Genomic DNA, 27,184 nt, shown 5'->3' on the forward strand with positions numbered 1-27,184 from the left:
CGCCAGGCCCAGATGAAATGTATCCCAGGCTGTTAAGAGAAGCAAGGGAGGAAATAATGGAAGCTCTGGCCATCATTTTTCAACCCTCTCTGGTTCCAGGTGTGGTGCTGGAGGACTGGAGGACTAACATTGTACCATTCTTTAAAAAGGGAGAAAGGGATAGACTGAATAATTACAGGCCGGTCAGCCTAACCTCGGTGGTGGGCAAATTGTTGGGAAAAATTCACAGGGAAAGCATTAATCGTCATTTAGAAAGGCATGGATTAATCAAGAACAATCAGCATACATTTGTTAAGGATAGGTCGTGTCTGACTAGCTCGAATGAATTTTTTGAGGAGGTAACAAGGAGAGTTAATGAGGGTAGTGCGTTTGATGTAGTCTACATGGATTTTAGCAAGGCTTTGACAAGGTCCCACATGGCAGACTGGTCAGAAAAGTAAAAGCCCATGAGATCCAAGGTAAAGTGGTAAGTTGGATCCACAATTGGCTCAGCGGCAGGAAGCAAATGTTAATGGTTACCAGATGTTTTTGTGACGGGACCCCACTGTCAACCCGCTGCAACACGCCTTTCCCACAGGCGCCTGTGTGATCTCCGATCTGACCCGCAGAGGCGGGCGACCCAATTAAACCAATGATTGGGTTGCTGATAGACCTTTAATAATACCTTTAACCTTACCTTTTAACTTTAACTGCTCGCCCACGGGGTCCACACTGCTCGGGGACCACATCTGTGAACCTGAGGCGGGAGTTGAATGGCCATTGCTCCAGCTGATTACTTGACAGCATCAAATGTGCAGTAAAAGCTCTCACTTGACAGATCATCACTTTCCTCAGCCACAAGCTGTTTCTCAGTCCACTTCCAGCACAGATTCTGCAGGCTTTCCACTCTCCATCCATTCTTACCTCATTGGTCAATGCACCAAACCCTAGCACTCACCTACCAACAATCTCTACCTATCACCACTCACACCTTACAATCAGAACTTCACTGCACCCTTACAACCTTACCACTGCTGCAACACTCATCCCTGCACACCTTGCGCATACTGACAGCTATTCAACTATGGCAAGCACATTACCCAAACACATTGAACCACACTCACTCACACACTTCTCTTTCTCTTGCAGGCCAAGGTTGTGCACAATCGCCAGGAGCAGCAGCAGACAGGCGGGTGGGGGGCGGGGGGGCGGGGTGGTGGCAAGCTGACATCCAGGATCTCAGCCAGCTAGAGGAGAGAGTTCTGGAGAAAATTGGGTAGCAGATCATAGAGGCTGTGGCAACAGGCAAGGTTGAACCCCTTGGGGACAACAACGGTATGGTCATTCCTAATCCTTCTTCTCACATCCTACTTCCCCCTCATCGCACAATCTCTTCTCACTTTCAAGCTACTCATGCTGTATGCATGCATATCTTGCTTCCCCCTGCCCTCCCCTGCCCATAACCCGAATCTTGTGGCTTTCTGCTTTCAGATAATCAACAACAAGCACCAGAACAACCTGTCCCTGGCAATGCACAAGAGTGAGGAGGAAGAAGAAGAAGACGCTGCGTCACTGCATCTGTCACTCGCAGACACCAGCTCAGAAACTGGCACTGCACGTAGTTTAGAGGCTAGAGCAGCAGTGGGATCTGCACAGGGTGAGACACCGGGCATAAGTGGACTGCAGCAAGACCAGGGGGAAAGGGTAGCTCGGGGGCCAGCTCCCCAGAGGGCGAGTTTGCACACGGGCTCTGTTGCACAGGACTGAGATGAGGACCTCCTCCTGTGGACCCCACCTGCACAGAAGGCAGTTTTCAGCCAATTCATTTAACTCCACGTCATAATGAGAAATGGCTGAGCGCACTGGATACAGCACAGGCTATGGGCCCCGACAACATCCTGGCTGTTTTGCAGAAGACTTGTGTTCCAGAACTAGCCGTGCATCTAGCCAAGCTGTTCCAGTACAGCTATAACACTGGCATCTATCCGATAATGTGGAAAACTGCCCAGGTATGTCCTGTTCACAAAAAGCAGGACAAATACAATCCGGCGAATTACCGCCCCATCAGTCTACTCTCAATCATCAGCAAAGTGATGGAAGGTGTTGTCAACAGTGCTGTCAAGCAGCACATTGCTCACCAATAGCCTACTCATTGATGCCCAGTTTGGGTTCCGCCAGGACCACTCGGCTCCAGACCACATTACAGCCTTGGTCCAAACATGGACAAAAGGGCTGAATTCCAGAGGTGAGGTGAGAGTGACTGCCCTTGACACCAAGGCAGTATTTGACTGAGTGTGGCATCAAGGAGCCCTAGTAAAACTGAAGTCAATGGGAGTCGGGGGGAAAACGCTCCACTGGCTGGAGTCATACCAAGCACAAAGGAAGACGGTTGTGGTTGTTGGATTCCAATCATCTCAGCCCCAGGACATCACTGCAGGAGTTCCTCAGGGCAGTTTCCTAGGCCCAACCATCTTCAGCTGATTCATCAATGACTTTCCCTCCATCATAAGGTTAGAAGTGGGGATGTTCGCGGATGACCGCACAGTGTTCAGTGCCATTCGCAACTCCTCAGATAATGAAGTAGTCCATGCCTGAATGCAGCAAGACCTGGACAACATTTAGGCTTGGGCTGATAAGTGGCAGGTTGTTGAGATACCGTGGCAAACGTGGGAGTCGAGACCAGAGTTGATGGAACACAACTGCTTTAATTTACATCATGGCAAAACAAGTGAAGTTAAAAAGCCTGCGCAACCACTTAAATACTCCCCAGACAAGAAGTGCTCCCGGCAGCCTGTCCCTGCGGGAAACAAGTTGCCGGAGGAAAGGGCCCACGGCTGGGGGCGGCTGCTGCCGGCAGTGCGCCTGCGTAAACTGTCCGTGCCGCCATGAGCGGATTATGTCCAATGGTGGCGTGTCGCCACAGAGCTCCCCCCAGAATCCGCTTAGGAGGAGTGGACGAGTCGTGACGGTGGTCTAATAGTTCTGCCGGAGCGGCTCTGAGTGGCCACCGGTCTAGTTGGTGGGGCCGGGCGGTTCACCGCTGGCTGTGCTGGCTTGCTGGCGGGACGGCCTCTAGTTGGAGGTCGGGCCACGGGGACCTGTTCCCCTGGTTCTGTGTGTGCTGGTTTAAGTCGGTCGATGGAGACCGTTTCGACCCTGTCGCCGAGTCGCAGCTTGAAGACCTTGTCCCCGGTTTGTAGTACCTCGTACGGTCCGTCGTACGGGGGTCGCAGGGGTCCGCGGTGTGCGTCGTGTCGCACGAAGACGAAGCGTGCCTGCTGTAAGTTTGGCGGGACGTGAGGTGCGTGTTTGCCGTGTCTGTTAACCGGAAGTGGGGCGAACTGTTGAGCGGAAGAGAAAGAGTTGAGCCGCTGCTGTTCGGCCGACCAAGGCGTGGTAGCCTCTGGGAGGAATTCGCCTGGTACGCGCAGCAGTTGTCCGTAGACTAACTCCACTGCTGAGGACTGGAGGTCTTCCTTGACCGCGGTGTGTAGGCCTAGTAGCACCCACGGTAGGCGGTCAGTCCAGGTACTGTCCTGCAGACTGGCGCGGAGTGAGGCCTTGAGTGACCTGTGGAAGCATTCACACAGCCCATTGGCCTGCGGGTGGTACGCCGTGGTTCAGTGGAGCGTCACCCCGAGGTTGCGTGCTGTGGCCGTCCAGAGTTTGGAGGTGAACTGGGCGCCTCTGTCGGAGGTTATGTCGGCCGGTACGCCGAACCTCGCAACCCAGGTGTTAACAAACGCCCTGGCGATTTCGGCTGTGGTGGTGGAGGTCAGCGGCACTGCCTCAGGCCAGCGTGTGTAGCGGTCGACCATCGTGAGGAGATAAGTTTGGCCTTGCGATGGCGGCAAAGGACCAACGATGTCGACGTGTACGTAGTCGAAGCAGCGGCTGGGTACCTCGAAGTCTCCCAGGGGTGCTTTTGTGTGCCGCTGCACCTTAGCCCGTTGGCAGGCAAGGCAGGAGTTGGCCCAAGTCCGAACATCTTTGCTGAGGCCGCGCCAGACGAAGTGCTGGGAGAGGAGTTTGACGGATGCGCGGGAACCCGGATGGAAGAGCCCGTGGAGTGCGTCGAAGATGCGGCGGCGCCAGGTTGCAGGGACAACTGGCCTGGGTTGGCCGAGTGAGACGTCGCAAGTGACTGCCGTGGCTTCGGGCCCGTGCGCGACCTTGGCTAGGCGTAGCCCTGGCAGGCTGGTAGCCGCCGAGAGGAGGTCTGGGTCCGTGAGCTGGGCCGCTGCTAGTTGCGCGTAGTCGACCGCTAGGTGATTCGCGCAGATGGCGGGACGGGAAAGGCAGTCGGCGACAACGTTGTCTCTACCGGAGACATGCTGGATGCCCGTAGTAAACTCGGACACGGCCGCGAGCTGGCGTTGCTGCCTAGCGGACCAGGGGTCGGTGTTCTTGGCCATCGCGTATGTGAGCGGCTTGTGGTCCACGTACGCGGTAAAGGGGCGGCCCTCCAGGCGGAACCTGAAATGGCGGACCGACAGGTGGAGCGCGAGGAGCTTGCGGTCGAAAGTAGAGTATTTGACCTCCGGGGGGCGCAGTTGGCGGCTGTAGAAGGCAAGTGGCTGCCACGCGCCATTGACCCACTGCTCGAACACGGCTCCAACCGCATGGTCGGCGGCGTCGGTGGTGAGCGCAACCCGGGCATCGGCCCTCAGGTGCGCGAGCAGGGTGGCGTCGGCGAGCGCGTTTTTGGTGGCGTCGAAAGCGGCTGACATGTCAGCGGTCCAGGCTACGGCCATCTTGCCGGATTTACCTCGGAGGGAGTCGTATAGGGGCTTCATGAGAGCTGCAGCTCTGGGGATGAACCTGTTGTAGAAGTTCACCATCCCGAGGAACTCCTGGAGGCCCTTGATGGTTTTGGGGCGGGGGAATTGCTGGACGGCCTGCACCTTGTTGGGCAGGGGGATGGCCCCAGCAGGGGTGATGTGGTGGCCGAGAAAGTCGATCTCGGCTAGGCTGAATTGGCACTTCGCCGGGCTGAGGATGAGCCCGTGTTGGGCTAGGCGCCCGAACAGGATGCGAAGGTGTTCGAGGTGTTCCTGTTTGGAGGAGCTGGCCACGAGAATGTCGTCTAAATAGACGAATAGGAAGTTCAGGTCCCGGAGGACTGAGTCCATAAGGCGCTGGAAAGCCTGGGCTGCATTCTTGAGGCCGAAAGGCATCCTCAGGAACTCGAACAGGCCGAATGGGGTGATGACGGCCGTTTTGGGGATGTCCGCGGGGTGTACGGGGACTTGGTGGTAACCGTGCACCAGGTTGACCTTGGAGAAGACGGTTTGTCCGGCCAGTCGGGCCGAGAAGTCCTGGATGTGCGGCACCGGGTATCGGTCGGGGGTGGTGGCGTCGTTGAGGCGGCGGTAGTCCCCGCAGGGGCGCCAGCCTCCGCTGGGCTTGGGGGCGATGTGGAGGGGTGAGGCCCAAGGGCTGCTGGAGCGGCGGATGATGCCGAGTTGCTCCATGGTGGTGAACTCGGCCCGCGCGATTTCCAGCTTGGCCGGGTCGAGTCTGCGGGCGTGGGCAGAGACCAGGGGGCCGGTGGTGGGGATATAGTGCTCCACACCGTGTTTGGCGGCTTTGGCCGAAAAGGTCGGGTTAGTGAGGGCGGGAAACTCGGCTAGCAGTGCCGAGTAGTCGTCCGTGGCTCTGGCGAGGCAGTAGGTCGTCAGGCCGGCCGAACGGGCCGGAGTGAATGCACCAGGGATGGGGGCCATAGTGTTGATGTCGACGAGGCGGTGCCTCGGAATGTCGACAAGGAGGCCGTGGGCGCATAGGAAGTCGGCGCCGATGAGTGGGCAGAGGACCTTGGCTGTGAGGAACTCCCAGCGGTAGCGGCGGCCTGCGAGGTCGAGCGTGACCATGCGGGTGCCGTATGTGCGGATGTCAGAGCCATTGGCTGCAGCCAGCGTGATACCCTGTGCGCCGCGTTGGATTTCGAGGGCGGAGGCGGGGGTGATGCTGTGCTGGGCTCCTGTGTCGCACAGAAATCGGCGGTTGGTGCTGTCGTCGGTGACGTACAGTAGGGGCCCCTTTTGCCCCGTGGCCATCGTGGGGGCCGGTGCCGGGGGGGGTTTGAAAGTGCACGGCGGCGTGCAGCGTTGGGCCCTAGTGCCAAAACAGGTGTGGTAGTAGCAGTGACCCGGAGTGGAAGGGCGGTCGGGCCTAGTGGGCCGGGGGGACCGCGTGGTTGTTGCCGTGAGGTCGGGTGCGACGTCGCGGGCGGTCTGCGCGGAGAGCAGCCGGTCGGCCTTTTCGGCTATCTCGTTCAGGTCCATGGAGCCAGACTCCACAATGAGCGGGCGAATGCTGGCGGGGAGCTGCCGAATGAAAAGCGTGCGAAAGAGGGCGCCGGGTTTTTTGTCGTCCGAGAGGGACAGCATGTGGGAAAGCAGGTCTGATGGTGAAGCGTCACCAAGGCCTGGGAGGTCGAGGAGTTGGCAGTTGCGCTGGTAGGAGGACGCCTGAAATTTTTTAAGGAGCGCGGCCTTCAGATGTTCGTACTTGCCTTCCTCTGGTGGATCCTGCAGCGCTGCCCCAACCTTGGGGACTGTGGCGCAGGTGAGAGAGGCGACAAGGTAGTCGTACTTCGTGGCGTCGACTGTAATGCTTCTCAGCCGGAATCTGGACTCGGCTTGAACGAACCAGGCCTCGGCCAGGTTCTCCCAAAAGTCCGATAGTTTAACCGTGACTGCGTTTGTATCCGCCATGATAGCTTAGGATTCGTCCTGAGCGTCGGGGTCACCAGTGTTGAGATACCGCGGCAAACGTGGGAGTCGAGACCAGAGTTGATGGAACACAACTGCTTTAATTTACATCATGGCAAAACAAGTGAAGTTAAAAAGCCCGCGCAACCACTTAAATACTCCCCAGACAGGAAGTGCTCCCAGCAGCCTGTCCCTGCGGGAAACAAGTTGCCGGAGGAAAGGGCCCACGGCTGGGGGCGGCTGCTGCCGGCAGTGCGCCTGCGTAAACTGTCCGTGCTGCCGTGAGCGGATTATGTCCAATGGTGGCGTGTCGCCACAAGGTAACATTTGCGCCACACAAGTGCCAGGCAATGACTATCTCCAACAAGCGAACGTCTAACCACCGCCCCTTGACATTCAATGGCATTACCATCGCCGAATCCCCCATCATCAACATCCTGGGGGTCACCATTGACCAGAAACTTAACTAGACCAGCCACATAAATACTGTGGCAACAAGAGCAGGTCAGAGGCTGGGTATTCTGCGGTGAGTGTCTCACCTCCTGACTCCCCAAAGCCTTTCCACCATCTACAAGGCACACGTCAGGAATGTGTGATGGAATACTCTCCATTTGCCTGGATGAGTGCAGCTCCAACAACACTCAAGAAGCTCAACACCATCCAAAACAAAGCAGCACGATTGATCGGCACCCCATCCACCACCTTAAACATTCATGCCCTCCACCACCAACGCACTGTGGCTGCAGTGTGTACCATCTACAAGATGCACTGCAGCAACTCGCCGAGGCTTCTTCGGCAGAACGTCCCAAACCCGTGACCTCTACCACCTAGAAGGACAAGGGCAACAGGCGCATGGGAACACCACCACCTCCAAGTTACACACCATCCTGACTTGGAATATATCGCTGTTCCTTCATCGTTGCTGGGTCAAATCCTGAAACTCCCTCCCTAACAGCACTGCGGGAGTACCTTAATCCACATGGACTGCAATGGTTCAAGAAGGCGGCTCACCACCACCTTCTCAAGGGAAACTAGGGGTGGACAATAAATGCTGGCCTTGCAAATGACGCCCACATCCCATGAACGAATATCAAAAAAAAAATGGTGCAGCATTCAGAAGAAGGGTGATGGGCATGCACACCAAATTGCTCAGTGCAATGGCAAGCCTGCCAGAGAGCCTCTTGGCAATGTAAAGGAGCATGGATGCGTCTGCCTCCAACATTGCACGGCGCTCTGCGCAGAGCTTGGAGCCCAAGATTTCTCGCTGGAAATGATGGAAGATTCCCGAAGAGACCGTGCCGACCCAGACATGATGGTTTGTGTCATGTGGCTGCCATTGCAGCACAGGTGGAAGCTACGCAATGTCTTACTGCTGCAGTAGAAGTGCAGACCGCTCTCTTGCAGTCTCTGTTTGGTGCCATCCAAACTCAGACTGCTCTCAAACAGTCTCTGATTAATGCCACCCATGCTCAGATCTCCATCATGCAGTCTTAGCTTGATTCCACCCAAGCTCTGACTGCTGCCATCATGGCTGGGTTTACCACTGTCGACCGGGGCTTGCAGGGTGTCGCAGCAGCCCAGCAATCTGTGCTTTATCAGATTGCTAGGATTGCTGAGGCGCCGCCCCGGGGAGTGGCAGTGGGTCAGTAGAGCAGGACCTGCTGTTCTCTCTCAAGATGACAGCATTCCTGTTCCCACCACTGCTACTCCACCAGTTCCCTTACCACTGCCAGTTAGTCAGCCAGCCTGGACTGCTGCCGCCCATGCCAAGGTGGGGCAAATTGCAGCCAGATCTTCAAGGTCCAGGGCTGCTCGAGCTCGTCCTGCAAGACCATCTGAAATCTCCCCCATGGAAACTCAGCAGCCTTCCACCAGCCATGCTGCAGCCACTGGGGGAGCACTTCTAGGAGCACTAGATCAGGAAAGGGTACCCGAATGGCAGGCACTAAGGATTGCACAAGGATGATTAGTTGATATCGTTACTGTAAATATGTGTGGTGATTTTTGATAAATGAATTAATTTTGTTTGGAATATTTTGTAGTATCTCCCATTTCAGCTTTGTGCCCAGCAGGATGCTGTGATATTCCATGACAGAGGGATGGTATGATGGGGATGTGGTGAGCAACAGAGATCTGGGGTTAATTCACTGGAATCTGAGTCTGATGAGGTGTTCACGACCCACTCACAGTTTTGCGGCTATGCAGCATAGAGGGAATTTTGTTCACAACCCTTTGAGTGAAGAAATTTCTCCTCATCTCAGTCCTAAATGGCCGACCCCTTATTCTGATACGGTGACCCCTGGTTCTAGATTCCCCAGCCAGGGGAAACATCCTCCCAGCATCTACCCTGTTAAACCCCTTAAGAATTTTATACATCTAATATCTCCATATGTGGCTCAGTGTCAAGTTTTGTTTGATAATGCTCCTGTGAAGTGCCTTGGGATGTTTTACTGTGTTAACAGTTCTATATAAATATAAGTTGTTATTGTTGCTGTTGTAGTTGTGAAGACAAAGGAGTGTGAAATTACCCCCTGAAGGTGGTCATGTATTTCTTGCCTAAATTCTATTTGTGACTCCACACCTAGTCTATGCTGCACAGTTTGTATTGATGCAAAGCTAATGTTGTTTTACATCAGTACAAAGTGTAAAGCATTACTCGTCTATTTGATAATTCAGACATTTTTGATCTGTAGCAATCTGACATGGGGAGCTGCAGTTCTGTCTAACTTTAATTGTTTAATAGTTGTGAAGCTTTTTTTCCCAAATGAATCAATTTTCTATAATTATAGGTAGCTTTTGACAACTTTGTAACTTAAGTAAAAAATCCTAATGAGACTTCTTTGGGGAACATAGGACCATAGGAACAGGAGTAGGTCATTCAGCCCCTCGAGGCTCATCGGCCATTCAGTGAGATCATGGCTGATCTGCGATCTAACTCCAGATACCCGCCTTTGACCCATATTCCTTAATACCTTGGTTAACAAAAAGCTATCAATTTCCAATTTAAAATTAACAATTGATCTAACATCAATTGCCATTTGCAGAAGAGAGTTCCAAACTTCTACCATCCTTTGTGTGTAGAAGTGTTTCCTAATTTCACTCCTGAAAGGTCTGGCTCTAATTTTTAGTCTATGCCCCCTAGTCCTAGAATCCCAAACCAGCGGAAATAGGTTCTCTCTAGCTACCCTATCTGTTCCCCTTAATATCCTGAAAACTTCAATCAGATCACCCCTTAACCTTCTAAATTCTAGGGAATACAACCATAATTTGTGTAATCTCTCCTCATAACTTAACCCTTGAAGTCCAGGTATTATTCTGGTAAACCTACACTGCACTCCCTCCAAGGCCAATGTATCCTTCCTAAGGTGTGGTGCCCAGAACTGCTCACAGTACTCCAGGTGTGGTCTAACCAGGGTTTTGTATAGCTGCAGCATAACTTCTACCCCTTGTACTCTAGCCCTCTAGATATAAAGGCCAGCATTCCATTAGCCTTTTTGATTATTTTCTGCAACTGTTCATGACATTTTAATGATCTATGTACCTGAACCCCCAAGTCTCTTGGAACATCCAATGTTTTTAACTTTTTACCATTTAGAAAGCACCCTTTTTAGGTCCAAAGTGAATGACCTCACATTTGCTTACATTGAAATCCATTTGCCACAGTTTTGCCCATTCACTTAATCTATCAATATCTCTTTGCAATGTTATGCTTTCATCTACACTGCGTACAATGCCGCCAATCTTTGTGTCATCGGCAAATTTGGAAATATGACTTTCTATGCCATCATCTAAGTCGTTAATAAATATTGTGAATAGTTGAGGCCCCAACACAGATCCCTGCAGGACACCACTAGTCACACCCTGCCAATTTGAGTATCTACCCATTATCCCTGCTCTCTGTCCCCGGCCGCTCAGCCAATTAACTAACCAGGCCAGTAATTTGTACTCAATTCCATGGGCTTCTACCTTAGATAACAGTCTCTTATGTGGGACTTTATCAAATGCCTTCTCGATGTCCATATAAATAACAGCCATAGACATTCCCCTGTCCACTACTTTAGTCACCTCTTCAAAAAATTCAATCAGGTTTGTCAGATATAACCTACCTTTCACAAATCTATGCTGGCTCTCTCTGATCAAATGAAAATTTTCGAGGTGTTCAGTCACCCTATCCTTAATTATATAGACTCTAGCGGTTTCCCGACTACAGATGTTAGGCTAACTGGTCTATAATTCCCTGGTTTCCCTCTCTTGCCATTCTTAGAAAGCGGAGTGACATGTGCAATTTTCCAATCTGGAGAACTTTGGAAAATTATAGTTAGGGCATCGGCAATGTGCTCACCTACTTCTTTTAAACCCTGGGATGGAAACCATCTGGCCCTGGGGATTTGTCACTCTTTAGGGCCATTATTTTCTTCATTACTGTTAATTCACTTACGTTAATTTTATTGAGTCCCTGTCCCCGATTCAATATTAGTTTCTTTGGGATTTCCGGCATGCTATCCTCTTCTACTACTGTAAATACTGATGCAAAGTAATTATTCAACATGTCCGCCATTTCCCCCTTGTCATTGAAAATATCACCACTTTCAGTTTTTAAGGGGCCAACATTGCTCCTGATCACCCTCTTCTTCCTAATGTAACTTAAAAATTCTTCGTATTGATTTTGATATCCCTTGCAAATTTCTCTTCATATTCCCTTTTTGTAGCTCTTACTAGGCCTGTATTTCCGATCCCTACGGGTGTGTACGAGCAGTGTACACACCCATAGGGACCTCGCAAGTGCCGGTTGCAGGCAGGCATGCGCTGAAAACCGGCACTTCCGATCTGTCAAGAATCCTCTTGACAGATCGCACTCCTGCACTAAAGAAGGGCCTCTGCGGGTGGAGAGTTCCGCTTTCTGCAGAACCTCTGCCCGCTGAAAATCTTAAAAAATCTTACGTCTGGTAAAAGTAGGTGTAAGGCCTGCTTTTACCAGCATAAGAGTTTAAAAAAAGTAAAAAAAAAAAAAAATTTCACTCATTTATAATTCAAAAATACTTTTAAAAAAGGTAAGTTTATTTTTAGCCCCGTAAAACACTTGAATTATTTTTTTCAAAAAATTTAATTTTTGTTTGAAATATTTAACTTAATGTAATTTTAACTCTCTTTAAAAACATGATGGTTTTTAAAAAATTTATTTAATGTTTTGATGTCTTTTTTCAGTGCCCTCATTCAAAAGACCTGTCAAAAGTATGAAGGGGGATTCCCTTCTCCCATTGGCTTGCCTGGCCCACGTGATCCCAGGGATGCTTGCAAACCACATGCGCCCCTGAAATACCTGGGCCTCTGCGTGCGCGCACCAGGAGAGGCCCAGGAGTGGAAGAGTCCGGACCTCGGGAGCCCTCAGGTAAGGGCGGAGATTTTTTCCCGATAGGAGGTATTCACACGCAGAATGCCTCCTATCGGAAATTACGGGCCTGTTTTGTGACCCTTTGCTGTTCTTTGTATCTTTTCCATTCACCAGGATCTGTGCTAGTTTTTGCATTTTTGTATGCCCTTTCCTTTAGTTTTATGCTGTCCCTTACCATTTTAGTTATCCATGGCTGTTTTTTTTGGTAAGTAGAACTCTTTCCCCTCAGGGGTATAAACTGGTTCTGTATCACTTTAAATTCTTTTTTAAACATCTCCCACTGATCTTCTGTCATTTTACCCATTAACAGATTTGCCCAATTTACTGTGGACAGTCTCTGCCTCATCCCGTTGAAGTCGGCATTACCTAAATCTAGATTCTTAGTAGCTGTTTGCGTTTCTCCCTTTCAAATGCTACGTTGAACTCGATCATGTTATGATCGCAATTGGATAAATATAGGGGGCCTATACACAACTCCCACTACAGGCTTAGATCCTTTCCTATTTCTTAATTCAACCCATAAGATCTCCACTGGCTGCTTACCTCTCTTTAAATCCTCTCTTATCATTGAAGTGATTTCATCCTTAATCACTAAGGCTACTCCTCCCCCTCTGCCATTTTCCCTATCTGTCCTGTAGACCTTATAACCCGATATATTTAGTTCCCAGTCCTGACTGTCTTGCAGCCATGTCTCAGTTATGGCTACCATGTCATACCCTCCAATTTGAATTCATGCCTGCAGTTCATTTAATTTATTCCTTATACTCCGTGCGTTTATATAAAGAACACTTATTTGGGCCACACACCCTAGCCTGTCCTTCAGCTCTGATGTTTTACTCACATGTTTCTTATTTATCTCTCCTGGTTTAATCACTTTACATTTTTTAGTTTTCCCTTTACCTGTAGTGCCTAATGCACAATTTCTGACTGCGACTCTACTTTCTTCCCTTTTGTTTGTTGTTGAACTACTATTTGTACTGCAATTTCCCCCTAAGCCCTCCCCCCCATTTACTAGCTTAAAGTCCTTGTGACCACCCTATTTATCATTTTCGCTAGGACCCTGGTCCCAGACCGGTTCAGGTGGAGCCCGTCCAAACAGTACAGTTCCTTTCTGTCCCAATACTGGTGCCAAGCTTCTTTCCCACACCACTTCGTCAGCCATGTGTTTACTTCCCTAATCTGCTTATCTCTACACCAATTTGCACGTGTAATAATCCAGAGAGTGTAACCCTTGAGATCCTGTTCTTTAATTTAGCTCCTAGTTCCTGGGTACTCCCCAAACAGGACCTCTTGCCTACTCTTTTCTATGTTGTTAGTCCCAACATGGACCACAACGACTGGACCCTCCCCCTCCCTCTCCAGTATCCTTTCAAGTCGGTTCGAGATGTCCCTTACCCTGGCACCAGGTAGGCAACATACCTTGATGGACTCTCGATCTTGCTTACAAAGGATGCTATCTGTCCCCCTAATTATAGAATCCCCTACCACATTACACTTCCTCTCCTCCTCCTCCTCCTCCCCCTTAGGACAGCCTCCTAATCCAAAGTGCCGTGGTCTGCATTCTGGCTGTCCTTCCGACAGGCTTTATCCTTATCCTCACAGGTAGCAAGTACATTGTACCTGTTGGATAGGATCAGTTTCTGTGGATCCTCGTTCTCTATCTCACCTGGGTTCCCCTTACTTTGCACACTATCGTTCACACCAATCCCATTATGATCCTACACCTCTCTACGAGGTGTGACCGAAGTCTGGAGCAAACTGTCCAGATACACCTCCCCCTCCCTTATGTGTCGGAGTGTCTCCAATTCGTACTCCAGCTCAATGGCTCTGAGCCAGAGAGATTCAAGACAAAGACATCTACTGCAGACGTGTTCGCTTGGGACAGTCTCGCTGTCCACAAACTCCCACATACTGCAGTCCAGACACACACCTGCCCTGCCATATCTTAGTCTAACCTTATTTTATTTATTTAATTAGTTAAAGTCTTTATTCAACGACTCTTTATAGTTATATTAATTAGGTTAACTAGTTAAGTTATAAATTTAATAATGTACGTTATAGTTTTCCCCTTCTAGTTTAAACCACTGTACTAGGTTAGAGAGAAAAAAACATTAATACTCACCAACTAATCACCTACCTGCTGTCCTGTGACATCACTCCTTGTTTTTTGTTGTTGTTGAAATCGACGGAGGTGCACCTCCTCAGTGCTACCGTCGCTTAGGTCCATGCTGCCTTAGTCTCCCGCTGTTTTTATCTGCTGCATCCTTGGTGCTGCCGCCACTTAGGTCCATGCTACCTTGGTCTCCTGCTGCTTTTGGTGCTGCCGCCAGAAGATGGGTGTGTGGTAGGATAGTCAGGAATGAAGATTCTACCACATTATTCAATCGCAACATCTGCACCAGCAGTGGTAAAGCTACAAGAATCAATGGGCTAGATATTTATCTACTTACTGCCACTCCGTAGTGCCATGAAATGGCAAAAAAATGGCGGCCCCGCTCTTTTGCCAGCTGGTGGTGGGTTCCGCGGCAGCCACTATTTTCCTCCCTCCCTTTTTGCTGCTGGTAACTGGCAGCACCTTGGAAAAAAAAGGCAGCATGGTGACGTCAATTGGTGTGCAACACCAACTTAACATTACCACTCCAAACTTCGGCCCTAGCGCTGAATTTAGCACTGGGTCCTAAGCACGCCATGTAAGTTGGGATTGAAGTTTTTGGTCTGGGTTTCTTAAAATTTTGTTGAAGTAGTGGCTTGATGCAATAGATTTTAGAAGTATTTTAAGTGTGTAAGGAGTGCTGTTGGATGCTTGCAAGGCCTTGGATGGTAAAGGAAGGCCTCTGAGAAGACAGAAAATGCTGGTCAGGCAACATCTATGGTGAGAGAAACAGAGTTCACGTCTCAGGTCGAGATGCTGCCTGACCAGCTGAGTATTTCCAGCATTTTATGCTGTCATTTCAGATTTACAGCATACCTTCACCTTACCTTCCCTCTGTTACTGACCATCACTGTCTTGCAGTGTTGACCCCCTGCACAAAGCTGCAGTGTTGCATACAAGACCCTGGGTGCCCCTTCCTTGGCTTGCTGAGCCATATGTGTTAATGCTGAAGCAAGTTTCCCATTTTTTGAGGTTCGGAAGTGAATTCAGATTTAAGAGCTGAAAATTCACATTTGGGACCTCTTTTTAATGTCATTTTTTTTTGAAAGACAGAAAGGGCTGAAAACTGCATTTTCACTGCCTTTTAATTTTTATTAGTTCTGAATGCATTGCCCCTTTAATTAATAGCCCTTGTAATTGCCCACAATTCCTTGCGAGCCTCCACAGCCTCACTCCTAGAGGCAGTGCGAAGCTCGAATGCAACTTCAGGATGGGAACTTTGCCTCGGAGGTCCCCACTAATTCCATGAGGAGGGCATTGCACAGAAGTTTAGTGCTGCGTCACCAATCTCCAGCCCCAGACGAATTTATTCTCCTTAACATTGCGGCCATTTCCAGCGACCGTTAACTCCAATTGCTGGTGACACCAGCAACTTTCATGATGAACGCAAATTTATAGGCCAAATATTTCAACATATCTGTATAAAGGTGAGAGGGAAGTAATTTATGGGAGCTGCATTATTAGTCATCAGTGTTCAAAATAACAAATGGCAGCATTACAAAATTCTTTCTCAATGTTATTTACTACACAGATATTTCCCCTTTAACTTATCAGAGTTGTCTTTTCAATGTTGTTCTATATCCCTTTCATGTGAGAAAGCAGTCATATGTCAGAGGAAAATTCTGGTCAAAATATTCATTGCTTTTCCACAGAGTCAGAATTCAATAACCTCGGAGGAAATGACTTATAATAATTGTTCGAGCTCATTTACTTTCTGAAACCCTGGTTGTGTTGCTCAGGTATCAACAACTTTCAGCACACTTTCCCCTGTGGAATAGCAAAGCAAACGGCCTAAATACCTCTTGGCGCCAGAAGAAAGTTCTCATGTAATAGATACCTTTCGGTGTTAAAACTCAGGTTCTGTTCACTTTGTCAATCAACTATTTTGATCTCAATACATTTTTTCCAAGGATGTGGAATAAAGGGATTCATCTGTATGAAAAATTAAACTTATTCTATTATTTAATTGTTTTGACAACTGGCATCTTACAGGTTGTAGCAATGGATTGAAACTAATGGTGGTCTATAACTACCAGAACCACACAAACTGCTCCCATTGAAATAATTAGTTGAGATAAGCAAACAGCAAACAGTGGGAAATGACATGCAACACACAGTTTCACGTTTCAACCTTTCTCAATCTCAAATGAGAAATGATATGTAATACCACGGAAAAGATAGAGCAAGATAAAAATGACTTTATTACTTTACACGCATGCAACTTTCAGTTGTGTTTCTAAATGATAAATGTTTTTGATAAATACCCGTCTTTAAACAAAATAAACTGTAGTGTGTTTACTTTGACCTAATGGTATCAGAGTTAAATTAACTACACCTATTCAGGGTTAACCCTCTGAACGTCATTTGAATTTTGCAATGTGAATTATTTTAGGTGGCCATTCAGTGACCCTAGTTGCATTATAGCAACTAGAAGATCTAGACAGGTGACAGTGAAGTCAGGATGATGCCCAAAATGCTGAATAATGTCAAGAAACAATTTATCTTTAGTTTGCTTGAATATATTACTTGAGAAGAAAAGTTCAAACAGTTACACATGGACTTGATGTTAATGCTAACTCTTATCAAGCTTGGCTACTCTGTAAGAAAATACGCTGCAGTCCATTCTTGTTATTGATGAGATAAAGTTCTTTTATACTCTCTACCATACCTAGCAGCAAGCCTGTTACTTTTTTCATCATTTTCCCAATTATTTGAATCCAAAATGTCAGAAGGAAGTGCACCATCTGGTTCATCTTCTAAATAATCTTCTGTATCTCTACTACCGCCTCCTCTTTCTGGTCTATTTGAGTCTTTATTACCAAAGAGGAAAATATATCTGTGGAAGTTATTGTTTGTTTTTCTTGGTTTGCAGTGGCCAATTGGCTTTTAATCACAAAGCAAAGAGAGGGATATTTTGGAGAGATAGTTTTCTGAACACTGGAAAAGAAATAGCTGTGAACTTCGCAGTGATCCAAGAAGAAAGATTAGTTGTATTAAATTAGAAAAGCAACTTCCAAGTGAAATTTGCCTAGGTTTTTAATCACGTAATAATTAACATGGGAGCCCAAAGCTGATCATGTTGACTAATTTCAGCTGAAATATTAATTCGGGATCATCCTTTCCTGTAGATAGTTCCTGAACATTAGATAGAAAAACATATTTCTGGAATTAATAGGTTGTTTTTCATGATAGGAGCGACTAAGAGTGCAAAGTATTAAAATGCTTGTACCACCAGGAAAACACTAACATTTATTTAAACAATGAAAGTCCAAGGGGTCAATTTTAACTCAGGTGTGGGGAATTGTCGGGTTCCCCGAATTTCGTGATTCCCACACGAATCTAAATGGGTCTGTGAGATTGATGCAATTTTAACTCAATTGGCCAATTGATTTCCAACGTGTGGAAACCCTTGGCAATTGAGTATTTCCAGTCAGAAAGTCGCAGAATATGACGTCATCATTGCTGCTGCTTTTAAGGTCCACAGCAAGCCTTGCATCTTCTGCAGGCTTCCAAACTTTACCATTAAGATGGCACAGGAGCCTGCAGGAGCAATGGCCAGCGGGAGGGCAAGAGCTGCCCCAAAATTTGATGAGGCTTCACTCCAGGCATTGTTGGATGGTGCTAGGGCCCACAGGGAGGTCCTGTTCCCTTCTTCAGGGAGGAAGAGGCCTCCCAGTCAGACCAAGGCTGTGTGGCTACAGGTGGCTGGGGAAGTCAGCTCCTTGGAGCTCACATGGTGCACCTGGATGCAGTGCAGGAAAAGATTCTATGACTTTCATCGCACTGGAAAAGTAAGTATGAAGTTTCCATCACCCTCAATCTGATCCCCATTGCCTTTCCTCACCAGCACTCAGCTTTAGCAATCTCTTCCTCCACATCCCACTTGACACTCACATCCATGCATCCTTAGCCATTCCCTCTCTCTCTATGGTCACATTCACATAACTATTCGACCATGCAGCCCTCACACTCCCTCTCACTCTGATGCTTTGGACACAACTGACAATACACAGGGAGGGCCCTTGGTCTTGCAACCTCACTCCATCTTTGTCTCCTTCTAAGTATCTATGCTATGCAATCTCTGCACTCACTCCTTCATTCTCACTCAACCTCCACTTGTCTCCCTCATTGCAGGAAAAGAGAGCTCACAACAGGAGAGTGCGAGCCAGGACAGGAGGAGGGCCACCCTCATTAGCCCAGCTCACCCCCTGGGAGGAAGCCGTCCTGGAGATTGTCGGGGCTAACAGAGATGTGGAAATTGGGGAAGGACAGACAGGTGCATCCCCGCAAGCTGGTGACAGAATAGTTTTCCATCTCTCTCATTGGCATTGCATGAGTCGCTGATAATGATTCTGAAGCTGTGACAGATGGACTTATGATCATCTGCAATATGCAATGTGCATGTAGCCTTGGCATCACATCTCTAACTTTTTCCTTGACTCCCCCACAGGACCATCAAGAGCCCCCGTCCCCAGTGTGCAGGAGGAAGAGCCTGAGATGCCAGACTCCTCAGAGGAATCTGCAACCTCTGAGGGCGCCGCGTCAGCAGAAATAAGCCCACCCAGCACCAGCGCAGACACTCACACCTCGGTGGGACCTTCGGGGCATAGAGTAGTGTTGTCACCTGGTGCATCACAGCTCACAAGTGAGCATCAGCAGATTGTGGAGACAGGGACAGCAGTGGAGAGTCCTCGTTGGAGGGCGCAGGACTCTGCCAGCTCGGTTCAGCTGCACATCAACCCTCTGCCTCTGGGTCCATCCGTAAGATCAGAGGTGATGGAACTCCATGCACAGATGCAGGAGTCTCTGGCAGGTTTTGTCTCCAGGGTCGCTGCGAGTGTGGAGTGAATGGAGGAGTCCATAGCAAACATGAGCAGAGTCTTTGTGGAGTCAGTGGCGCATGAACGCATCAACACAGAAAGGATGGCTACCTACGTGGAAATGATTGCTTCCTCCGTGGTAAGGCTGGCTACCATAGAGGAGAGGATGGCTATGGTAGAGGAGAGGAGGGCTACGGTAGAGGGGAGGAGGGCTATGGCCATGGAGGAGGTTAGTCGCCAGGGTATGGAAAACATGGTGAGTGTTCAGAATAGAATGACATCTCTTGAGGAGCGATGGGCATCTATTCAACAGAGAAACCAGACCTTCATGGAAATCCTTCTGATTAGGACTGCCATTGCAGATACGGGTCCCCATGGCCCCCCTGATGTGCAGCAAGGTGCTCTCAAGCCACTTGCAGGCACTGAGGGGGACCTGACCCATGAGAGGGAGGTTGGTGGCAGACCTCAAGGAAGTGGGAGCTCCTCTCCAAGCGCTCACACTTCCATGCCACTGCAGAGCCCTCAGTCAGAGCCCCGCCGGAGTCCACACCCAACTGAGATAGACGTCTGAGTTCCTGAACAGCCGCAGGAGCAGCAGACTGCGGACGAGCCCTCACAGGCTCGCCACCCCAGAGGACGCCCGCCAAAGGTGTCGAGACAGGAGCAGCAGGAAAGTGAGCAAGGGGCCTCCAGATCTGCTGAAGCCACAGGGGAACCACTACGTAGGAGTACACGCAAGAGGAAAATAAAGCACAAATAGTCACAAGGGTAGTCACTTGGGTGAAATGTTGTGTATTTTGTAAAAATGCCATCAGTTGTTTGTTTGCATTAAAATGTTGATGGCAACTTCTGCAGTTCTAGCGTGTGTCATTTCGTGAATGGGGCTTTCACATTGAGGGCTTAGGATTACTTGCAGTTGTCAGGATGCTGGTCAAATAGCTCGGAATCCGCAGGGTTTGGCCATTGTCGATGCTCAGGTAAGAAGCTGCGAGGCAAAACAGTTTCATTTACTAGGCTAAGCAAATCTGGCCAGGATGAGTGCGTTCCTTGCATCCTGGGCAGCAATGTTCTCGCGTAATGCTGCCGCTGGTTGATGGGCCTCTGCAGGATGCTCGTTTTCACCCTCCTCCTCATCATCATCATCTGAGGAGGGTATGTGAGGAGCCACTTGGTCCTCAGGAATCTGCAAGCCACGACGCTGTGCCATGTTGTGAAGTGCACAACAAACCCCGACAATTCTGGAGACCCTGGCTGCTGAGTACTGCAGGGCTCCACCTGATCTATCCAGGCTTCTGAAGCGCATCTTCAGCAAACCGATGGTTTGCTCGATTATGGATCTGGTGGAAATGTGGCTGGAGTTGTAGCGCTCCTCAGCCTCGTTGGCTGGCCTTCTCAACGGTGTCATTAGCCTAGTCCTCAGGGGATAGCCCTTGTCTCCAAGTAGCCATCTGTGAAGTTGGTCTGGCAGCCTGAATAGCGGAGGCACTCTAGACTGGTGCAGTATGAAGGAGTCATGGCAACTGCCAGGGTACTTGGCACAAATATGCAAAATCTCCTTCTTGTGGTCACACACCAGCTGAACGTTAAGGGAGTGGAAGCCCTTGCGGTTGACAAAAATACCTGGATTGCGATGGGGTGCCCTAAGGGCCACATGTGTGCAGTCAATGACGCCCTGCACCCTTGGAAAGTCTGCCAGATGAGCTAATCCAACCGCTCGCACCATCACATTTGCGCAATCCCTGGTGAAATGGATGTGATTGTGCGCGAGAGCAAAGAGAGCATCGGTTACCTGCGTGATGCAAGTGTGATGCCGCTGATGTCTGCTGATGATCCCTGGAATGAGCCTGAGGCAAACAATTTGAGTGTGGTGGTGACTTTGATGGCCACTGGTAAGGAGTGTCCATCTGGTCCTCTGGGCAGCAGGTCTTGCTGTATCATTGCGCAGATGTCAGTCACTACCTGTCGCGAAAGTCAGAGCCGCCTTTGGCACTGCTGCTCAGTCACGTTGAGGTAGCTGACCCTGTGTCTGTAGACCCTGTTTGGGGGGTATCTCCTGCACCGACGGGCTTCCATGCACTGGCCCCTTCTGGCCTGTGCTGCCTCAGATGGGTGAGCAGCAGCCTGTCGCTCCTGCTGTTGCTGGTGCTGCTGTTGTTCTTGGTTCTGCTGCTGCCGCGCCTGGTGCTGGAGGTCCTCTAATGCCAAGAAGGGAAGGAAAAAAAGGCCTCCCATGCTTCTGGTAGATGCCTCAGTTGAGGAAGCGCTGAGTGAGGGTGGCGAGAGGGGTTTCGCAGGAGGTCACACTGGAGAAGTGTATGAGGCTCCAACCTTCCACAGGTGTGGTTAAGCCTGGTAAAAGTTGCCCCAGGCCTGAGACAACAAAGTCCTGCTACCTGCAAATGATGACTGATCAAATCTCTTTAATGGTTGACCTGCAGCTGATAGTCAGCAAGCCAATAGTGCTCCCGCCAGGTTTCACAGGCGTGTTACCCACCAGGCGTGTTTTACGTGGGAAAAGGGTTAAACAGGCAAGGGCCTGTTAAAATGGGATTATAAAGGCCAATGAGTGCTGTTTAAGGGCCCTAAAGACCAGTCCCGCCTGTTGCAGGCGGGACTGATTCGGGACCATCAGACACGCCTGGGTTAAAATGGCTAGGCTTCGGGAACCAGGCCGGGGTGGGGGGGTCCTGACACCCAGGTTTTGCGATTTTAACCCCCCCCACGCCTCAAAGCCCGCCTGACAGCTGAGTTAAAATTGAGCCCCAAGAGTTTCCGCTTTGGGCGCAATCGGCAATCCGGGCACAAAAATTGCACTCAAACTGCGCCAGTTTTGGGAAATGCTTTTTTCCTCAAGTTCCCGCTCAAACTCATTTGCATATCGCTGAACGTAAAATCTGCCATGAACCAGCGCAATCAGGCAGCGTTTTAGAATGTCATTTTTATTTAAAAAATATTTTGCTTTAAAAAATATTTCTTGATATATTTAAAGAGTAGTAACTTGGAGCAGTTTGATTAATACAGCTGAAAATGGGTTTATCACAAAAAATAAACATTTTAATCAGAGTCCCGTCCACCACTTTTGGGTAACCCAATTTTAAATTGCTGAAAATGACTTTAAAAACCTATATTGAACCATTTCCTAGTTATATTGGTGTACAGTAGTCAGTTTCTTAATAAATTAAAAAATATATATATTCAAAATCTTTTAAAATGTTCCTCTTCATGTCCTTGTGCCTAAAAGCTTAATTTTTAGAGCTTCCTTGACGGCCTGCAAACGAGCGCAATTAGCAGAAACTCGCAATGGTGATTAATTTGATCTGGGGGCGTGGCAAGATTTGTTGGTGGGGCCGGCTTCTAGCACGATGTTGTGTAAACTAGCGAAAAAGTTTGTGGAAACTCGGTTAACGCTGGATGTAATTTGCGCTTAAAATTTCACGATCTTTTGGGTTGGTTTAGCCAATTTTGGAAAAATTACGCCGAAAAAACCAGCGCAACCAAATGGAAACTCCAGGCCAGGATGTTTTCATGTACCACAACAGCAACAGATGGTTGGATCAACTTGAGAAATTGTCAGGTTGACTCCTTAAATCAAACTGGAAGGTACATTTTATGCATTTGTGTTCTTGATACAGAGCTTGGCAGGCCACAACCGCATTTTGTGAATCTGTACACAGAAACTAACAGCCCCTGCAGGATGTTCCATCCATTTTGGATGGAAAACCTTATGATGCCTTATGACTTTATATCCAAAGACCGAGTATGCACTCCTGGTGGGCAATGTTCTGCGCTGGGAGTGCAAATACATAAAATACATCTTTACATTCCTTGAATTTCACTGTACAGTCCATGGAGATGTTCTTTATTGGTACTCTATCATGATTTCAGCCAGTATTTGCAAAAAAACTAAAAGCTTCTTTATTATATTTAGCACAGTAACCAGCAAAGTAAGGTCTAGTGAACAGCACTGCTCTCTATTACTTTTCCACTATTGTAATATCCAACAAAAAGTGTGAAATTGGTAATTGACAGTACAGTTGCACATTATTTAATTACATTTCTTTGGTGCTCATTATTTGTGTCAGAGAATGGAACTCTTTCTATCTTTTGGACCTAGTGTGTGCCAGGACACACATCAAGGACTCACATGTCAGGTGTAGCAAAACTCCATCCAAGCTACCCCAGGAATGTGCCTTAGGTGGTGAAATTGGTCTACACCAGTAGCGTTGAATGTGCTCATTGTGAATCGGCAGCCCGTTTTACACTGTGCCCGATTGAAGTCAATGTAAATTCCTAATATCAAATGGGATGAGTGCAATTTCCACAAAACAGCATCTTCATTTATGATCAGTCGTAAGTTAACATACTCAATCATGTGGTTACTGTTAACCAATTACAGCACCTCAACCAGCCCTTTTACATATGAAAAAAGACTTACATTTATATAGCGCCTCTCACGACCACCGGATGTCTCAAAGCACTTTACAGTCAATTAAGTACTTTTGGAGTGCAGTCACTGTTGTAATGTGGGAAATGCGGCAGCCAATTTGCGCACAGCAAGCTCCCACAAACAGCAATGTGATAATGACCAGATAAACTGTTTTTATGTTAATTGAGGGATAAATATTGGCCAGGACACCGGGGATAACTCCCCTACTCTTCTTCGAAATAGTGCCATGGGGCCTTTTATGTCCACCTGAGAGAGCAGACTGGGTCTCGGTTTAATGTCTCATCCGAAAGTGCTATGTCTCATCTGCAGCACTCCCTCAGCACTGCACTGGAGTGTCAGCCTAGCTTTATGTGCTCAAGTTTGTCACCATCCTCCGCCTGCTTCACAACGACATGCAAGCCGTGATCCTGACCAATGGTTTCACCACAGACCCAATTCACGTACGAACCGGGGTCAAGCAAGGCTGCGTCATCGCACCAACGCTCGTCTCGATCTTCCTTGCTGCAATGCTCCATCTCACCCTCAGTATGCTCTCCTATGTAAAAGGGCTGGTTGAGGTGCTGTCTGAACAAACGGGAAACTGCTCAACCTTCGTCGCCTCCAGTCCAGATCCAAGGTCGTCGAATTACAGTATGCAGACGACGCTTGCATCTGTGCTCACTCAGAGGTCGAACTCCAAACCATCATCAACACCTTCACCGAAGCGTACGAGAGCATGGGCCTTACACTAAACATCCGTAAGACAAAGGTCCTCGACCAACCTGCCCCCGCCACACAATACTGCCCACCGATTATAAAAATCCACGACAAGGCCTTGGACAACGTGGATCACTTTCCATACCTCGGGAGCCTACTGTCAACAAGGGCAGACGTCGATGACGAAGTCCAACACCGCCTTCAGTGTGCCAGTGCAGACTTCGGTCGCCTGAGGAAGAGAGTGTTTGAAGACCAGAACCTCAAACCCGGCACTAAGCTCATGGTCTACAGAGCAGTAGAGATACCCGCCCTGCTGTATGCTTCAGAGACATGGACCATGTACAGCAGGCACCTCAAAGCACTTGAGAGGTACCACCAACGCTGCCTCCGCAAGATCCTGCAAATCCATTAGCAGGATAGGCGCACCGACATCAGTGTTCTCGCTCAGGCCAACATCCCCAGCATCGAAGCTTTGACCACGCTCGATCAACTCCGATGGACGGGTCACATTGTCCGCATGCCCGATACGAGACTCCCGAAACAAGCGCTCTACTCGGAGCTCCGACACGGCGAGAGAGCCCCAGGTGGGCCGAGGAAACGCTTCAAGGACACCCTCAAAGCCTCCTTGAAAAGGTGTAACATCCCCACCAACACCTGGGAATCCCTGGCCCAAGACCACACAAAGTGGAGAAGCATCCGGGAAGGCGTGAACACCTCGAGCCTCTTCGCCGGGAGCAAGCGGAAGCCAAGCGCAGGCAGCGCAAGGAGCGCATGTCAACCCAAGCACCTCACCCACCATCTGCCCCACCTGTAACAGAGGCTGTAGGTCCTGCATTGGACTTATCAGTCACCTGCGAACTTAATTTTAATGTGGAAGCGAGTCATCCTCGGTTCCGAGGGACTGCCTAAGAGAAGGACTGGAGTAGGACTTGAACCCACAACCTTCTGACTCAGAGGCGAGTGTGCTACCATGTGTTAATGTTGATGAATGCGACAAAATGCAAACATGTGATATCATTCATATTATAAAATAGAGTCGAGCAGGAATTTCTACAGGTGTCTATAGTGGGAGATTGGACAAATTCCTGGAGAAACAGTGTAAATGGTTAAAAACTTCCATTGACGCTGTTTCTCCAGGGGTCGACCAATCTCCTGCTGAAGTTATGGCAGGAGATCAGGAGAACCTCACAGAAATGTAGAGCCATTCACATTGTTTGAGCGACATTGCAAGAAGGTCTTATGTATGGATAGTGACCATGAATCAGCTAAAAAGATAAATAAAGTTGCTGAGTTTCTCCAGACCGAACAATATTTTGAAAATGAATTAATGACTCTAAAACAGGAGGAAAAAGACAAAGGATAATTGATATTAATACTTGAAAACTGAAAAGACATCATCAAGGTGAGGTGTAAACAAAGAAAGGCTTGATATGGCTGGAGGACAAAAATATAGATATCAAAGTCATTTTAGGAGGCAAGACATCTACCCCAGACTCCAGCAGAGATTTTCAACCCTCCCCAACTGGCGGAAACCGGGCAGCAAGGGCAGTTAAAATTGAGCGGAGACTTATTGCTGGCTTGCTGCCCAATCCTGCTGACTGCAATTTTAAATTGCAGGCGACAAGGACACCCGCCACAAGCTGATGGGGTCCTCTTTAAATATGCAGGCCAGCTCCGATGACATCACAAGATGTGGCTCCCCCACCAGGCCAAATCTGCCAGGAACAGCAGTCAGGACCAGAGGAAGTCCATCGAGGTAAGTTTTAAAAACATTTTATAGTTTCATCGTGGGCCAGGAGGAGCAGCAGTGCTCCTCTGGGCCCCACAAGAAAACCTTGGAACACTCTTGCGCAGGATTTCCCCCACCCCCATCTCCCATTACATGGATTCCCCTCATCGAGCTGAGTGCCAAGGACCGTTCCCGCGGGTCCCTGGTGGTGGACTCCTGCGGCCGGAAGTTTTCCTCCCGCCGGCCAGGCAGTGATTCCTGCCTGCTTTGGATGTACAGGAATCCCGCCCCAACCGCGGTTTTGCCATACGCGGATTTCACGTATACACGGTTTCCTCTCTGCGACAAATTTTGCCAACCACGCAGTGAATTTTGCGTTGTTGAGGAGAATTTCAGTATTAAGGACTTTTGCAAAGACTGTCGGGATACTTGACATTAAACTGGTTGACAAAGGGGCCCCCTGAGCTCGCACGTAGGCTGGGATGAGATAATGCCAGCTGCAGTTTTGTTATTGAACGATTGTGGTCACCTTACAACGAAAAATAGGTTGGACTTCTGCTTATCTTGTCTGCGGCCAGAGGCCCAAATTAACATATGGCCATTGCTGGTTTTAGAATATGTAACCGTTTGCTTAAGAATAGATAACCGTTTTAGATGTCACGGGGTGTCGCTAGGATTATGTAATCAACCGTCTAAGTTGTTTTGACCTCTGTATAAAAGTAGGCGGCTTAAGTGTACAAAACGAGAAGTGTGGCGATTGCACACGGGGTGCACAGCTGCTTCTCCCAGAGCTCTGCAATAAAGCATTCTTTTACTTTGCCATTCACTCGTGGTCAGAGTTTTATTTGACTCCAAAGGCTTCTGTTGGGATCGTGTCGACCTAGAATATCACCTGGTCCACGTAGCCCCAAATTAGCTACAACAATTGGCGCTGCGAGCAGGGTCACCGAGTGACTGGCCGCCCTGATCAAGCGGACACACGCTCGAGTGATCTAAAAGAACAAAAGAGAGGTGAGATGGCATATGTAAAATTGTGCTAGGATACTAACAACCGTAAGACTGCATTATTTCTTGTAATTCCAGGGAAACTAGGTATAACCTGGGAGGAGAACTGGAGATTCCAGGGAAACCAGGTATAGCCTAGGAGGAGAACTGGAGGAGAGGTAAAGGAGCCGGACCAACCTTTACTTACACGTGACGGACCCCGAGAGAAAGGTATTTGTGTTCTCAGAATCGGGGGGCCGAAGATAGTG

General features: G+C 48.8%; 1 pseudogene; it reads left to right on the forward strand.

Moving 5' to 3' along the window:
- Positions 1 to 446: 446 nt before the first annotated feature.
- On the forward strand, positions 447 to 27,075 carry LOC147114971 (uncharacterized; annotated as a pseudogene).
- The last annotated feature ends 109 nt before the right edge of the window (positions 27,076 to 27,184 follow it).

Source organism: Somniosus microcephalus, chromosome 7 (assembly GCF_052327205.1).
Source record: "Somniosus microcephalus isolate GS21.2 chromosome 7, FLI_Smic_1.0, whole genome shotgun sequence".
NCBI classification, from domain to species: Eukaryota; Metazoa; Chordata; class Chondrichthyes; order Squaliformes; family Somniosidae; genus Somniosus; species Somniosus microcephalus.